At 39.8% G+C, this 17,679-nt stretch overlaps 1 long non-coding RNA gene across 12 annotated transcripts in view; it reads left to right on the top strand.

The window, feature by feature from the left end:
• Nucleotides 1–17,308, top strand: part of LOC138688067 (uncharacterized) — a 42,289-nt gene extending 24,981 nt beyond the window's left edge. For 5 of the 12 annotated variants that reach the window (XR_011327121.1, XR_011327117.1, XR_011327122.1 and 2 more), the window contains 2 exons: nucleotides 957–1,256; nucleotides 5,483–14,681. This is a non-coding gene — a long non-coding RNA (uncharacterized lncRNA). Of the gene's footprint in view, nucleotides 1–956; nucleotides 1,257–5,482; nucleotides 14,682–16,715 lie in introns of those variants that run through there. The other 7 variants (XR_011327125.1, XR_011327128.1, XR_011327118.1 and 4 more) reach the window with 7 other exon arrangements.
• Nucleotides 17,309–17,679: the final 371 nt, after the last annotated feature.

Below are 17,679 nucleotides of genomic sequence, written 5' to 3'. Positions count from 1 at the left end.
CACCTTTCCCCTGAAACAAAGATTTTTTTTTTTCTTATTCTGGTCTCATTTCAAATGTTCAAGAATTTGGGTTTGATCCTTCTGGCAGTGGAGAAGGATTTTTGTCTGTGAAGTATCGAGCTCACAGAGTCATTTGGGCAATTTCCATTCTCACCTAGCAAAGACTGTGGAGATGTTCAGTGGTACAATAAGGCATCCAGCTCCCAGTTTGGGGCTTTGTGTGTGATGCCAGGCCTTTCCGTGGGCTGTGGTTTGTTCCCATTTTTACCAGACATCAGTGACCTATAGTGGTTTCCCCTAAACCACTGGACACTGCTGGTCCACACACACACGGTAAGCTCACGTTCTGAAAACAGAAGTGTGTTGAGTAGCCATCATAGTTCTTTGTCCCGGCTAAATCATTTGGCTCCCTTTCTGCAAGATTTTCTTTCCGTACATCCTAATTCTACCATCCTTTTCCTCTAATAACAACATAAATGAGTACTCTATAGGTGTAATTACTATAATAGTTCTTTTACTGCAAATACTAGAAGCCTGTAACCTGTAATTCACTTTTTCCGATACTCTTCTATTCTAACACTAGACATGTTATTTTAAAATGTCTAGGACCTGAAAGCTAAATTTATATAGTGATGGATAATAGCAATGGAAACTAAGCCTCCTCCTTAGCTCAGGCTTTAGAGCTACGTTGCATCTCTTTGTCAACTTGTGCCTTGTTCACCTATAAATATTATACCCACCACTCCCATAATGGTTCCAACATCAGAGTTAAACAGGAGGAAGTAAGATACGTCTCCATCTGTTTAAGGTAAGAATCTACAAAAACCCAAGACATACTAGCAGGCAATGTCTTCTCTGGCATTATTCCATGGCAAATTCAGGGGCAATAAGGGCCTTTGCTTCTCCAGAGTGAATCTGCCATATCTCTTATAACAGCAGCTACCCTCCTTTTCTAGGGATGAACCATCACAAGACCAGGATTGGAAAGTGTGGGGACCAAGCACATGGGGAGGCGGTCGGTGCAGCTGGTTCTCTGACTGTCGCTGGATGGTGGTTCAGCTCTCAGTCACGGCCCAAGCTACCAGAAGTCGGAGAAACATCGCATGGACTGTTCCTGTTCTGGCTCCTCCTTATCAGTGCTTCCAGCTGTATGAAGCCCTGAGAGCCAAGGCAACATGAGTGCGTGACCAGGTATTTGCTCCTCTCATGGTCTATACCTGAAGCACAGTGCAGAGTTTCATCCTTTGCTTCAGCAGGTAGGAGCTCAATCTAATTTACAGATTTAGTGTTAGTGATGAGCAAGACAATAATGCTAAAATAACTCATGCGAACCTTCGCCCTCTTCTAGAACTGACATTGTTTCATCATTTTTTCTCCTTTTTCTGGATGAAGCAGCCGGCATGAGGAGGGCATGCTGGCACACATCCCATTTGATAGCTGAAAAGAACAAACTGACAAACATTTTTAATATGCTGCAGCTTATCAACATCCCAGTGAATAAAGGGTGAATGATATTTTCCATTGGTTATTCATAGATGTACATGGATATGCTGATAAACTGCCATTTAGTCCAGAGGCTGGACAGAAATAAATCACCAGATAAAATACAATATTCCTAGTGAAAACCTTTATGGAAAGTGTTCTTGCCCCAAACCCCTCCTGGAGTAGGCACAGTAATGCTCCCTGAGACCTGGCAGCCCTTCTAAGTGAGCATATGGTCTGCTCAGCTCTTGCAGTACCAGTGCTCGGTGAGGAAACGCACAGCAATGTCAGAGCAAACAGGAGGCTGCTTAATAGCATGAAATTCTGTGGCTACTTCAAACTTCATCAGCACTTCAGAAATGGATTCCCCTTCTCTGCTGGGGCGTGCACTGTTTGCAGGAGAGGTAGGAGAAAGCTGAGACAATGTCTTCGAGGGCGGGTGGTGTCTGTAGCCCTCCCCCATAAAGCTGATGTTGCTGTGGTAGGGTCCTGGCGTGTCAGAAGTTGCATTTTCTGGTGATGCTACATTGCCGCCTTCATTTTTCTGAGTTGTCCCCTGATGCAATGTAACTTGTACAGTAATTGAGATAGAAAGAAGGACTCAAAGGTAAAAATCCCACTGTTAATCAAGGCTGGCAAAGGGCAGAACATTAGCTGCAGTAATTGTATTTCTGAGGGAGTGAACAAAGCCAGGCTCGTCAATGCTAGCAAACAGATCTGGTCCTGCCTCTGTGCTTCTCGCACTGGCAGAACATTGCACTGAAATCACTGGAGTAGGGATCGGGCCAGGAATGAGTGGCTGAGTTGCAAAGCAAATTAATTCCTGCCAAAAAAGTTCAGCTATGCTCAGAAGTATGTAAAGTGTCTGATTTGAGAAGTGTCAAGTAGCATTTGTGACCAATTATCCAAGATGAAGGGGGCAGAGCTATGTTTACATGTACTAATCTTCAGCCAAAGTTTGAAAACTCCAATTCATGGACACGCATCAAATTTCCTTTCCAGGCTTGGCATTTGCCTGTACGCACGCACGCACATTGCTCGGGGATGACAGGAAAACATGATTACGACTTGCAAATAATACAAATAAAAAAAAAAAAACAAGGGGAGCTGCCATGCAGCAGCAGCATGGTAATTAAGCCTCTACTGTGATATGTGAAAAAAATCATGGGCCACTGTGTGAGTAAAATAGTTTTATCAGCTGAGCTGAAATATGATGTGTGGTGTGTCTGTATTGTTATTTTTCCACAACCTCAGAAGCCCTGGGAAATGGTCTATGCAAAAGAATAAGTAAAAGCTGCCTCTGCTGTCTTCTGTTTAATTAATACAGGTATACCAATTTAGTGCAATTAATCAAGTAGTAGGGATTAAACAGTAACTCAGAATTGACAATGACAATGTTATTATTGCTATGGCATAGAAGGGCTAGAAAATGACAGTGGTGACTAGAAACATTGTGGGTAAGAACAAGCTGGCTGGGGTTTTGAGTGGGTTTTGGAGGTTTATGCAGATCTATTGAAATTTAGGGGCAACTGATTTTTCATTTGACCAAGTGTTTACCTGCCCCCGCCCTTCCCTTTCCCCTCTTGGACCTTCCAGGGTAACCCCCAGAGTGGCAACAACTTTTAAAGTGATTCCTCTTTCTTCTAACAGGTTCCTGATGCTAAAGGTCTGACCTTAAAATGAGCAGTGCATAGGACAAGAATGGGTAGCACAGTGAGCTTCTGGCCTTCAACCCTTCCAAATACAGCTATTTTGGTAACCAGAACAGTATATTCATGACGGGTGAGGGAACAGAGCCTTCCAGTGAAGGATTTCTCAGCATATTAACTCTATCGGTGCTGGATGCTGTGTCCCTATGCAGGTTGCCTGTGTCTATTTAAGACCCTAAATGCAGATTTGCAGAAGTCTGCAGCTTTCTGTAACTTCATGGCCATGCTTCAGTGGCTGCTGCACCTAAAAACTGAACCATTCTTCCTGGGCATTTCCACATAGATCTGGGGAGAACTGCAATCATGTGCCACTTTGAGTAGTTCAGACTTGGATTTCTTGTCCACAGGAGAGGCACAGCCTGGTTTGCTACAATGCAACTGTCCTCATTAATGTACTTCAAGCCCTGACATACTGGGACTACCATCACTGAGTAAGAAGATGGCTGAGTTTTCCGGGCTTATTCTCTTGGCTTAAGAATGTTAAATTGGGTGATAATGAGTAGTAACTGTGTCCCTTTTTATGGTGAAGTTGACACTTGCCTTCTAGTAAACAGACACAGAGATGACCCTCCTCATTTCACACAGGTCACCAAACAGCCCCTGGGATGGTAAGGGTTATTGGCCATTTACCAAACTCTGTTTGACTTGGGTTCATGGGTGAGAGATGAAAGGCACTATATTGCATTACCAGTCCCCCGGGGCCAGCCGGTCTCCCTAAAGAAGCATTTCATTTAGCAAGGCAACTGCTGGCCCATGGGAATTGGAGAGTTAAGAAAAAGAGGATGCAGTTTCAATTGCAAATGCTTCCTTAGGGCAGATGTCTTAAAGCCACATGGAAACTCACTGCTTCAGTGTCACAATAGTTGCTCCAGGACACTTAATGGCCGGCAGATTTTTTCCGATAATTGATCTCCCCTTCTTCCCACCAAAACCTCCGTTAGGTTACTCACAGTGTTTCTGCCTCTGCCCTATTCTGTTTTGCTCCATCTTCCTGGGGGAGATGCCCCATACCTGGAGTGAGCCCAATGCAGCAGGTATGAACTAATACCTTTTCTAAGAGCTTCAAAGTCTAGGCAGCATGTGCCTTCCCCAGTTCCCAGATGAAACAAGCAGCCCTGGTATGACGCTCAGAGCTGTCAGGAGTTCGGGAGGAGAGAAGCGTTCTCCTGAACTTCCCAAACATTTTCGGTATCCTAGAGCTGAGATGCTGATTGCTTTTCTTGGATATAGCGGAGTAGTCCTTGCTATCAGGGTAGTCCAAGTGCTGCCTTTTTACAGATGATGGATGCAGTGCTTAATGCTGCAACGGTTACGGGAAGGAGAACATATGCTGCTCAGACAGACCAAGAATTCAATCCGGGCCCATCCTGAATTGCTTATGATCTCAAAATCCAGTGTTGTTCCAAATTCATTAGTACTGGTCAAAATCCTCTTTCACTTTTCTCCCTTGCTGTTTGTGATGTGAATCATGAGACATTCAGAAGTTACATTTGTTGTTTGATAGTTTTACATCATGGTTGTAATAGCGCGTCTGCCGAGTCAGCAGTTCTTTCTGTGTGTGTTTGTTTGTTTATTTAATATTCCATTTCCAGCAAGTTCTTGTTACCCAGCTTCTGCTGACAACCAGGGAACAGGCACAAGTCAGCTCAGAAAATGAGCGACTAGAAAGTAAGTGAAAAGAATAGTAAATGCAGGCCATTCATGTGACAGGATCCGATTCATTTTTATGCCAGGGAGATTTTTTATATGGGACTTCTCCCAGTGGAGAGCTCACAATTCTCAAGACCTGCTTCACTATAAAGACAATACATAGTTATTCAGAGCTTATTATTATTTTTTATCACCCATTTTCCAGTCACATGGAGCGAGGGCACAGATGAGATCAGGACCTAGTTTACTGCCATGCGCTGTACAGATTGTACAGTACACTGTACTGTAAGAGCCCTATAAAAGGTGCTAACTGTCTGCTTTATGGAGGCAGACAAATGCACCCCAGCTGAAGGTTGAAGTTACTGGTCTAAGATGGCAGAACCCATCAGCAGCAAAAATGGGGACTCAGCCCAAGACCCTCTGCTGCTTGTTGCTTTAGACATCTTTTCTTTTTACATTTATTTTTGATCACTGAAATGATGAATTGAATAAATGCCATGTCCTTTGAAGCACTATTTATTGTATTTATAGAAAACAGATTATCTGTTCTCTCAGGCTAGTGGAAATTATTAAGAGTGATAAACTCATCAGGAAAAAATGTAGGTTAGGTGTGACAGAGAAACTTGTGTTTTATTCCACAGTGCCGTCTTAATCTCTGGTTTTGGTGGGAAGACTATGCAGTCTCAGCGATACTGTGCCATCCTGTTCCCTGCTTTCAGGCTGGTGTCACAATTTGGATTTGGAAGAAGCAACTTCCATGCAGAGATGTGACTGGAATATGAATACTTTTCCAGGGTAAGTGGATTTTTGTTTAATTTGGGTTTTATAGAATGTATAAAGTCCGTACAAAGTCTGTTGTTAATCCCAGCCTAGTTGTGAAAGTGCATTTGACCACTACTTGTTCAAGCCAATGAAGCATACCTGTGTACCACAGCAACACCTGCTCTATTTATATAATAAAATTATTTAACCAGGTCAGCCCTTTGGGATTTAGCATTTAATTCATAAAGGATTCTATAACACACACCAGTTGTGCTATTTCTCTGCTTTCTGATGAACTGGGTGATTTTCTTAAGCCTACATTTGTTTTAATTTATTGTAACACTTCTTTACTTTCTTATTTCAAGAACTGAGACTTTTACAAAAATAATAAGAGCTAAAAAATAACTCTCAAAGGCTGAATGGATACTCATTACAATTTTGTCTTTAGTACTTGCAAGTCTTGGGTTATCTCATGCAACCTTTCCATGTTGACTACTCTTTGTTAGTTTTGCTCAGACAAAGAAGGTAGTGATAATGGATAATGTGGGCTATAAGTTCCTTCACAGATGAAACCAGTGAAGTGTCCTGAAGTCTAGTAACTACTCAATGCCAGCAACTTAAATGACCCTCAGTGCTACTACTGCTGCTTTGAACAAATGTATTTAGTTATTTGGACTTTAACTACTCAGATGCATTCCTTCCTGCTGTAAGAGCAGTGATACAGGAAGGTGTGTTTTAAACCATGCAGTCATTTCCATCCTGGGTTTCATGAGGGGTTATTCTTGTCTCAGAGATGAATCATTCAAATAACCTTCTACAGATTCCAGGTGAGTTACTCACATTTAGATCCTTCCAAGTAATACACAGAAAGGTGCTGAGAAAATGCCGAGTCTCTGCCTAGTCAAAAAAAAAAAGCTCAGCAAAAGTAGATCTGAGCAAATTGCATGTACTAGTGCTCAAAATCTTTCTAAGGAGACCTGGGGCCAAAGGGCTTCTGCCTTCAGAAATGTGTGGCCAACAGGGATGCACAGTACTTGCTTTACTCACTGACCCATCAGCTGCTCTGTCCCCAGAAACAGTTCAGGAAATGACTGAAAGTATCTGAAGACATAAAAAGGATAATTAAGTTTCATTGTGGGAATAAGAGGGTAATCTGTCCAGACAAATCTAGGACCTAGTATTGAAAACTGTAGTATCTGAATATAAAAAATGAGTAATTTTGAATAAAGATGTCTATCAGGACTGTAAATTCAGAGAGTAAAAAAGTAGCTCTGCTTAATAGACCATCTCTCTCTCCATCTTCCTCTAACTCATTTTCTTGTTCTCTTTCTTCCTTTTGTGTTATTGCAAAAAATGCAAGTAAAATCTGATATTGAGAATGCTTTAGCTTCATTTCAATCTTCTCTTCTCAAAATGTTTTGTTCCACTGTGAAGATTCCCCCTACGAGATAACCTTAGCCATGACTGCACTAGGCTTGCAGGGCCGCTTACTTGCAGAGCGAACAGCTATATTTTGAGGAGTCTCTGAGGCAGCCAGGTCCCCACTCTTCTGAGGCTCTTAAAGATGTTTTTGAGCTGGCATGAGAAATCACCTGGGACTCAGAGCAGATCACAAGGTGCTTAGGACAGTATTTTCTCTGCACCTTTTTTTGCTGAGCAGAATTGCTGCACTATAAACAAATGCGAGTTTTGCCTCATTCTTAGATACTGTGAGTTATGAAAGCCCACTCTAGATGTAATGAATGTATAGATCATTTTGACCAGATCATAATCTATTAGTAAATAATGTTCCCTGAAAATGTATAGGTGAAATAAAGAACTTCTTGCTACTATTGCTGTATTGGTATCAAGGATTACTGATGAGGCCAACATGATCCTGAAGCTTTGTGCTACAGATGTTTAAATACAATGCAGAACTAACTACAGGTTTTGGTTAGCAAATTCCTCCCTGGATTAGGGTATTCAGGACTTATACTGCTGGAAACAGAACCCAAAACTATACAAAGCTTACCTGTCCCTAGACTTTATCACAAGCCCCAAACTTCAGTTCACTGACACGCTCACTAACATCTATAAAACTTTTCCGTTAGGCTCCTCCTGGTTTTGGTAGTGATGTTAATAAGCAAATGACACAGCAATTTTCAGAATGAATATGACTGATATAGCAAAGCCCTGTAACACCTATGACTCTTCTTCGCTGTCTGTGGAGGAAGCCTGAGGATACCAGGCTGTCTAAGACCTATGGCTAATTGTCAGCTCCGTCTCTAGGCCATGGGAAGGTTAGTTTTAAAGAAGATGGCACTTAAGGGACATCTGTGTGACATATGCTACAGTGTCCAGAAATTGGAGTCTATGTATTTTGCTCTAAATCTAGAGAGGAAGTCACTAGAAAAAAAGGGAAAGAAGCACGGGGGAATAAAAGTACTTTTGAAAGAGAAGAAATCTACATTTCAATGAAAATCCTTTCAAGGCATTTCAAATAAGAGTCTGAGAGAAATAATTACAAAGTTTGGAGAGAAAGAACGTTAGCTTTGATATCTTTTTCTTCTATGAAGCAATTAAAATAAGCAATTTTTCAAATACTAAGCAGAAAATTACTAATGGCTGAACCCAAAAGCTTTCATTTCCTTCTTGGGGCCTTTATTCTTCTAAAAAAAGACAAAAAAAATGTGAAGGTGGTTTTCCAGATAGATTAATGCATAAAGCAGTCGCTAGTTGGATGTCATAAAAACTACAGCAGCATAGAATAGCTGAGATTAAGAGCTAGATTTAAATCATGCAACAGTCCAGTTAATATCAATGTCTAATTAAGAAATGCATAAGAAGTCTGTAATGTTGATTTGATGGAGAAAAACTCTAATAGGGTTTCTTTTGGAATTTTCCATTTCAATTGCTGTGTAGACTTTTAATGGATGTCCTATCCAGTCTTTGGTATTAGCAGGAATCATCCTCAAATTAAAACCAAGGCCTAAAATGGAACACAGGTAGACAAATTAGCTCGTCTGGGAAGCAGTCTGGGTAGAATGACAATGTGAGCTCAAGCTGAAATTTTAGTACAAATAAAAGAGAACAAATGTCTCAAATCTGGCATGGAAACCCTATCTGCTTATTGTTTTAAACAATCAAAACCCTGTAATTTTAAACAATGCAATATTAACCCATTTCCCCACCTCCCTAAACCCGCTAAAATCCCTGACAATTCATATTTAGAAATCCAGACCACTAAGCATTATTAATTAGTCTTTTTAATTAGGAAGGCTTTCTATAGTTATGTATATTAGTAGTATGTAGAGGTGGGCTCTTCTTTGCTCGCAATGGCATTTAGAGCACACAGTTCCCTATCGCTATCCATGAACGCCATTAATCTCCCACTTCTCTCTGGGTAACTAAGGTTCTTAAACTCTTTGAGCAAAACTAAACCTGCAGCATCCGCTGTGTCACACACATCATCCAGGACATTTGGTCTCTAGCTGTGAAAGGGGAACTGGACTTATGCTGCATGTCACTAATGCTCTAAAGTTGTTAAACTAGGAACAGTGTAACTGTTAGTACGCACAAATCCACATTGCAAAGAGGGAGAAAGCATAGCACTGGATTAAAGCAGCAGTGTATTTGTTATCACCACTTTATTGTTGACCCAACAAATCCGGAGGGAATTATCTCAAGAATCCAGGAAGACGGCAAACTCAGAATAACCCCTCTGACCCAGGCAGCAAGCACGCTGGGGAGTAATTTTTAAGTTCATTAGAACACGTTAAAATACAATACATTGGCCATGGTAAAGTGAGGCATGTGATTCCATCTGTCTACATATTTCTTTACAGTACTAAATCCATGCAGAGACCTTTCAGAATTATATAATTAAATCTTGTCACTTCACTTAGCAAACAAAGAGCGGAAAAGACTGGACGTAAAATCAGAATAACAGTGAAAATTCGGCACTTGCGAGTCACTGTCATTGCCTGAAATGTCACGGTCCAAATTCATGCCTGACATTACTCCATTGATCAATGACACACAATTATGTTGTATTAAACAGTGATACCATGGCCCTGGGGGATGCCCCAAGGATTTTTCCTCCTTGAAAGAGATGGGTACTAGGATGTTCTCAGTGAGGCATCTGCCTTCTGAAGGATACAGAAGGTCTAATGTGAGGACATTCAGGTCATCACAGGAGTCTGATTTTTTTGCCCCCCTCTTGACTGTATGACTGGGGAGGTACCATGGGTAAAGATGCTTCTAGATAATTGTTCAAATGGAGCACTGCTCTAGCAGGGTGCTTTGTCTGCAAGCTTTGTTGGATTTATGCAATACTTCAGGGAAAAAAAAAGTATAAGGCAGGATGTCTTTTGCAAAAACATGCAACAGACAAAAATAAACAAACCTTAACTTATCCAACACACTTTAGAGCCACAAATTCTGTTACGGTTTTGCTAAATGAGAGGCAAATTTCTCCTTTCCTCCATAAACCCATCCTTTTATACATTACTGCAGTCATGACCTCACCGCAGTTCCTGGATTCTTTCTGAAAAGATTAAAATGAACTAATATACTAGTGATCTCATCGCAGTGTAAAGGACGTCTTACACAGGGGAAAAAAAAACAAAACCAGGAGAACTTCAATACTTGGTTTGCATCAAGAGTAGAAAAAGCACTATAACATCATCGTGGAGAAACACTAAAAGGTACAATGCCAGAGAGGCATTTTTCCATCTTCTTATAAACTATTTGGATTTGTCCTACTTGATCCTGCATGTCACACCTGTCATCCTTTTAGCTGTCTCCACATCTATTCTCTTTCCTTTCTTCCTGCCTTTACCTGTACGTTCCCTTGTCTCTTCTGTGCCCTTCCTACATGTTTTAATGTACCTGATTACTTTGAATCACATACACTACTATTCTCAACTACATCCAAAATACATTTTGTAGATTATAGACACACTATCATGTTATACAGAAGTATTCACACATACTTCATTTATAGCTTACGTTGTTCTGGGTAAGAACCCCTTTCCTACATGTATATAGAGTTCTCAGGCCAGGGCGTCATGGATTATGACAGCTCTCATCTACTTTGGAGCTGTTGTATCTTCTAACAGATATCAGGAGGATGAGTAGGAAGAGATGATTTGTTTTCTTTGTTATGAGAACCCATAAATTAGTATTCATGTAATGGAGAATCCCACCACGTTTTTAATGTTGTATCACATTCTGAGGTTGGAAACTAGAATATCTTCAGAACATGATGAGTATACTGTTAATAATGTAGTCTTATCTGTTGCGCCCATAGGTATGCCCCAGCTCTGGCTTGAGATCACACCATTAGGCAATGAGGTGACAAACTGGTTTCCTTTCTCAAGCCAAATGTCACGTAACTAACTGCCCAGGGGCCCATTTTGGTGGTGGTAGCATCCCCTGACTTTCCAAGGGGATATGTGCCAGTGTGACCCGCTCCACCCTGTAGGCTTGGCAGGAGGAAACAAAACCGCTCATTTCCATCTGTGACATTTCTCAGCCAGGAAGAAAGCCATGAGGCATCAGACTGTAGGCTGGGAGGCATCAGAGCAGCCACTTGCTAGACACTCATAAAAAACCCTCCAAAAACTATCAAGTGGAGATGAGTTCCTGGGTTAAGCAAGCTGATATAATGGGTGATGATACCTTCCTACCCACCCAACAAGATTTGTTACTCCTCGATGGAGTAACAGACAAACATATCCAACCCCAAATGCTCTGCAGTTGATATATCTGGTTTAGTGAAGAAAGCCCCAATCAGTGATGAATATTATAGGATAAATACATCCTGCAGCATTAGTAGAAGTTCCAAAAGGCCCAAGGAGCAGTGCAGAGCATGTTACCAACAACAAAATAGTGGGTGAAAAGCTGTTGTAATTCCTGGCCCCAGGAGCCTGTCTGGAGGCACAGACTTCCCAAGGCAGAGGAGAGTTGGAGAACTCCGGATGTTCAGCGAGATCTCATCCTCCTGCAGATTCACCAGGTCAGCTCGGTCCAGGCCAAAGGAGCTGGGCAAGGTCCTCGGCTCTACTCCAAGTTCATTGCTCTATTGATTGTGAAGAGGTACTTACAGTAGATCAGGATCTTGAACTGAGACTGGCCTACCAGCTGAAGCTGTATGAACTAAATCTTATATTCCCCAATTACAGATAAAACCAGTGGCCAATTTTAGCCTAATCATCACTTCTGCCAGCAGAAAGAGAAACTCTGAGGTAAGTTCCCTTGGATATAATTCTTTCTTTCCAGGTTAAAGAAGGGCTGCAGCTAATACATATCCCGAGTCGTAATGTGGATTTGCACCTTTCCTGTTAAATATAGCTGGTTCGTGTCTAAAGCATCACTTCTATTCCTAATGCTCACTTACATCATTACAACTTCTACATTAGTTGCAGGTGTGAAATGCCAACTGATCCACACTTCTCTTGCTGTCAAGCAGGAGAGTAATGTATGTCAAAGGCCTGATTCTCAGAGGTGAGGTCACCAGGATCTCCATTTGCACATCTGCTTTGCTAAACACAAAACTCTGGAGATATGCAGAGCTCCAATATGCACAAAATGGGATGAGTTCACTGGGGGCCATACATAAACTGTTTATGCTTCTCATTTAGTAGGCAGGTCACAGAATTTTCCCTCTATACACAATATTTGCTGTTTTACAACAGGTGGCATTTTGCTAGTCTTCATATGAGGATACTTGTATGTTCTATATTAATAAGGAAAAAGGCTACACTTCTCCATGTTACATGATACAAGAGAAGTCAGGATACCAACAGGTTAAAAAAGAGCCTAATACATTAAGCAGCTTCAGAAAGATGCTACTATTCAATGTGTCCCTGCTTGGACTGTGCAGATACTGAGGTCAGGAGACGGCCTGATCAGAGCTCCTGGACAGACAGTGCTGCGGGAGCCTGCCTTACACAGAGGCATCCAGATTTAGTTTTGAGGTCTTCAAGGGGAACGTTCCAATATTTCTGCTTCCTGCTGTTAGTGGATTTTTTTCATACTTCAGAAAAAGTCTTCTGATTGTAATGTGTTTGCACTTGATGCCTAGATGATTCTTGCTCAGGGACCTGTAATACACAGTATTTTCTGCTTTCTACATTTTACATGAGATCAAAGACTAATCATACATATATGCCTAATTCTTTCTCGATTTCTGCTAATCTAGAATATCCTTCAGTATCTGCAATAAAGATACCCACAGGTAATCTATAGAGACTATTTTTTTGTTTTCATGTATGGTAAATATTTGGCCTTTTAATGTCATCTGGTTATGACATCATGATTCTGGTTATTCTGGACTTATAGGACATTTTAAATACATGCATCCAAGCATCATTCACCACTATGCACTATACTTTTCCTCCCTCAGTTGACTATTTCTAAAGTTTTTTGGGATAGTGGAACCAAAATTGATCTTAACCAATATGAGAAAACAGGGAATTGGTCATCAGCTACATGTTTTGCTACATGAAATTTAGGCCTACCATCCCCATAGTGACTTGATTTGAATTAAAACCAAGTGATTTAAAAAAACCAAACATAGCATACTGGGGAAAGCCATAAGCAGAACACATAGGTCAGAGCACATTTCATGAACATCTGAGAACCCAACCCTGAGATTATGCTGCTCAAAATGGACATTTTAAGGAAGCTGTTAAAAATAATTTTCACAAGCATCAGAAGAGATGCACTTTTAATACTGAGGAAGGGAAGCTTTTTAAAGAAAAGTTTGATTCTGGAAAAGACTCATTATGTTGGTATGATAAAGGAACTGTGCTATAGCAGACGGCATAGCTTGTATGGCTCTTCATGGAAGTGGCTATTGAATTGAGGTGTCCTTTTCCCCCGAAATTTACACCAGAAATTCAGAGCAGAAGTTTGTCATGTTTCATCAGAATGACTTCATCACCTTTCTGTGTAATAGGAATTACATTTATTTCCATGAGCTGTAGAATATAGACATAATAAACCCATGGAAAGGAATGGGGAGAGAGATACTGATTTTCTTGGGATGAAACAGAAAAATTGGGCTTGAAAAACATTTGAGTATTATATGCTCTGGATTTTTAAAGAAACTTTAAAGAAAGATTTTCCAAGTGCATGCTTGTTAGTTTTATTTTCATTTTTGCCATGTATAATTATGAGAAACTTACAGACAACTCATAAGATTTTTAGTTTCTGTTGAGAATTGCCTTTTCCAAGATAATTCTGTATGCTATTACTTTAGCCCACTGGGTATCATGTAGGCAAGGTGTAAGATTATGCACATGAATATTTCTGTCTACCACTTATGCTTGCTGAGACAATATCAGCTGATACTTTCTCCTGTCATTGGTCCTTATTCCATAGAGGATATTCTTTATTACCAGCAAGACAATTTGATAATATCATGTAAAGTGTTACAGCATCATTGATGTGATGATTTACACCTGCTAAGGGTCTGATCATTGAATTTTAAACCATATTTTAAGTTCAGAAGATAGAGAATATTTTTTCTACAGGACACTCTATTTTTAATACAAATACTCTCCTTTGTTTAATTTATTGACACAGTTCTTCTAAATGATACGGAGCTTTTGAAAATAAAGACACCATTTTTGCACATTTGTGCTGCACTGAAAAATTTAGAGCACACTTCTGTACTGGATTAAATCAACTCAAGTCTAAACACCTAAATGCTATTTTCGACAACTAGGCATAAGGGACATACCTTTACAGGGATTCTAAAGAATACAAAACTAAAAATAGCTCAGTTGCAGAGCAAACTCACTGTATTCCTTCCTCCACTTTGTGATCATGTTTATATTTTTTTTTAACCCTTGCAGGTTTATTCCTAAGTCTGTTGGAAATGGAAATGATTCCATTGACTCCAACAAACTCTGCTTTCTGCTGGATTAAGGAAGATGTTTGTACATCAGATTTTCTGGTGATGTCCTACTAATAAAACGTGGAATTTTATAAACACATCAGGGAGGGTAAGTGCCCAAGAAAGAGATGTCAGATAGAGATCCAGAAATTACAGTCTACTTGTAACAGAAATAAAACAAGGAATGCTTACTAGTGAGTCGTGAATTTCTTTATAATTACTTCCACATTTGGGGCGACTTTTTCCTAAATCATCTACAGCAACCCTGCAATTCATGGGACTTCTGATACTTGTTATGATCAGAACAACATATCTCATATATGATAAAAATTACTTACATTGGAAAGGATTTTTTCTCCTCAAATTACTTTTCTGAGGCTTTATTTCAATCTCCAGCTGTTTTCTTATCCTCCTCCTCATTTTCCTTCTAATATAAAAACAGGAGTTCTTATCAATTTAGAAGAGAAATAATACTAAAGAAAATTCAGGCAGAACTGTAAAGCATGGTCTATTTTAAAGTTCCAACTCAGATAATAAGAATCTGTTATGCGCTGTACTTCTCTCATGAACTCAGTTTTCCATAGTGCATTCAGTGTTGTAATAATGGAAATCAAATACAATTTTAATAACTCCTTCCATTAAAATGATCTATTAATGTTTTAAGACTCCAACACTTATGAGCATGATTCTAATTGCATGATTTTGCTGTGGGCAGGTTTTATAGATCTGCCTGATCTTCAGATATTTGCACCATTTGGATTATTTTAAATAAATTAATTTTCGAAAGAGTTTCAGTCTCAGTAACAACAGTTGGGTGTGATAATGGTTGTCTTGTGGGTAATTGTACGTATTTGCTTCCACACGAGGAAAAACTAGATAATTTAGAACTCTTTGAAAGGAGATGGCTGAGGTTTATACGATGACAAATGTTATGAAGAATGTTCTGAATATGGGAATATTTATTCACTATGTTAGTACAAGGAGCAAAAGAGGTTTAAAGTGAAGAAAAATTTGTTTGTTGTACAGCACAATTAAATTGCAGGACTTTCTGCCACAGAATACCAAAAATATAATCAGATCAAAAAAGGACTAGAAATTCATGGAAGATGGTTCCTTTGATACCATTAAACATTTTTGTTTTATGCAACTTCTATTGTCAGTCTCTGCAATGCACTGAGCAACAGGAACAAGGAAAATACCTCAGAAGAACTAGTTTGTGTTTGACTTCCGACATTTTTCTCCGTATCTGCTAGGGGTTTCTGCCACAGACATGGTGAGGGGCTATCTGGACCTTTGGTCTAAGCAAGCACAGCTACTTCTAGGCAAGACAAATGGTTGTCTGGAGGCTTGCTCCTCTCTCCAGAAACCTGTGAAAAACCTCAGGTTTTCCTGTCGTTCTGCAGAGTGGGAGGAGGAAAACTAACAGGACAGTAAGGTAGAAGGGGTAAGCAGGGCAGCACAAGTTGCAAAGAAAGCATTTGCTGAGTGGCTTGTGAGGGCCCTTACCTTGACACGGTCCCCAGGCTTTATCTCTAGTGGTAGGCTCTTGGCCACTGGCATGCTGGCTCCTCTCCTCGTATGTGCTATTCTTCCCCTTGAACATCACTTGAGATCTACAGCAGAAGATTCCATCCTTCAAGCTGAACTGAAACATCAACACAATCTTGCACTCTTGATTCAACATTTCTTCTGGAGAGAATTTACTCCAACTTTTGTTCATGACAAATACCTACGTAAGCCTTGAACAAGTGAGTGTTACAACTAGAAGGGGTAATTTTCTTTGGGAGTTAAAGTATTACTATTTACCAAATGTTGCTAACTGTACACTGAAAAGTGATTCCTTGTCTACAAAAAATAGTGTGTTCTTTGGTGAGTATGGCTTTACCCACTCCAACAGTGCTAGTTCTTCTGCCTATTTGGTGAATTCTATGTCTGGCATGACAGAAAAGAAGAAAATTTCCTCCGATATATCAAGTGTGCATTTTCCTTGCAGACAGAGTCCGAACAGACTTGCTACGGAGTTTACACACTGGCAAAGAAATAGTGTAAAAAGTTGTGCAAAACCTATGACAAATTTTTACTTCAGCAGAAACACTTTAGATGAGTCCTATTTGAGAGTAATGGAAGGGACAACAGGCCATAGGTACACAGGCCTTGAGAAATGTAAGCTTTTACATGAACAGATACTCAGAAGTATGGATAATTTCAACAGTATTTTAAATTTTCAGTGCCGGATCAACTCAGAGCATGAAGTTCTCAATTATTCCTCATCAGAAGCCAACCCAAACAAGAACACACTGAGATACTGAATTTATGATACGATTGGATTATGTCAGGGGTTTTCCATGAAAACTTTGTACTGGAGAACGCCAATCAGGCAAAAAGGTTTGGAGGGAATAATGTGGTTTTCATGAGGCTTCTCAACTGAAAAAAAAGATGTTAAAAGACATTTCAAAATCTTTGCAAGAGTCCCAATAGATATTTTTCTAAATGAACATTTATTTGCTTTGAAATATATTTAGTTTTAAATTTAAATCTGTAAGTGAAAGCAAAAAATGAAATATTTTGAAATTACTGAAGCAAATGGCTCAGTCTGATTTTTTTATTTTTTTTTAGCAGCTTATTGGTTAGCCAGAGAATTAGTTGACAAAAAATGAAATCTTGAAAACTCCCAAAGGACAGAAAGAAACACTGTCTCTGCCAGCTATAGAATGAGGGAAAAGATAATGACATTTTCATTTAGCACAAAGATTTAGTAAAATACCCACATTTTCATAGAAGTTGCAAAGACTTGAACTGGGACACACTTTGGGTTTCTTTCCAAGTGATAATGTTTTTACTAGACCTGGTCATCTACACTCTTAGATAAATAACTGGAGGTATTCCAGCTTCTACAAGGGTTGTAGTCTCTCTTTCATATGCTGTCACAAATAGGGCAGGAAGCATAAGCAGGGAATTTCACAGTTTTTAGTCCAAACTAATGTGTTTAAACAGAAAATTATGATTAATTCTTAAATAATTTAAAAGTGGTCTCCAGGAGAAAGAGCCCTGGATGCCAGGAAGGGTCAAGCTTTGTAGGTGAGAGAGGGAAGGCTTGTATAGCTACACTGTGCTGTGCTAATGGTGTAGGGCAAGAACACCCTTAGATGCCTGCTCAATTTGTCAGGAATTTCTCTTCTGAACTATTACCTC

The sequence above is a fragment of the Haliaeetus albicilla genome, chromosome 12 (genome assembly GCF_947461875.1).
Source record: "Haliaeetus albicilla chromosome 12, bHalAlb1.1, whole genome shotgun sequence".
Taxonomy (NCBI): Eukaryota; Metazoa; Chordata; class Aves; order Accipitriformes; family Accipitridae; genus Haliaeetus; species Haliaeetus albicilla.
This window is presented reverse-complemented; position numbering and strand designations above follow the sequence as displayed.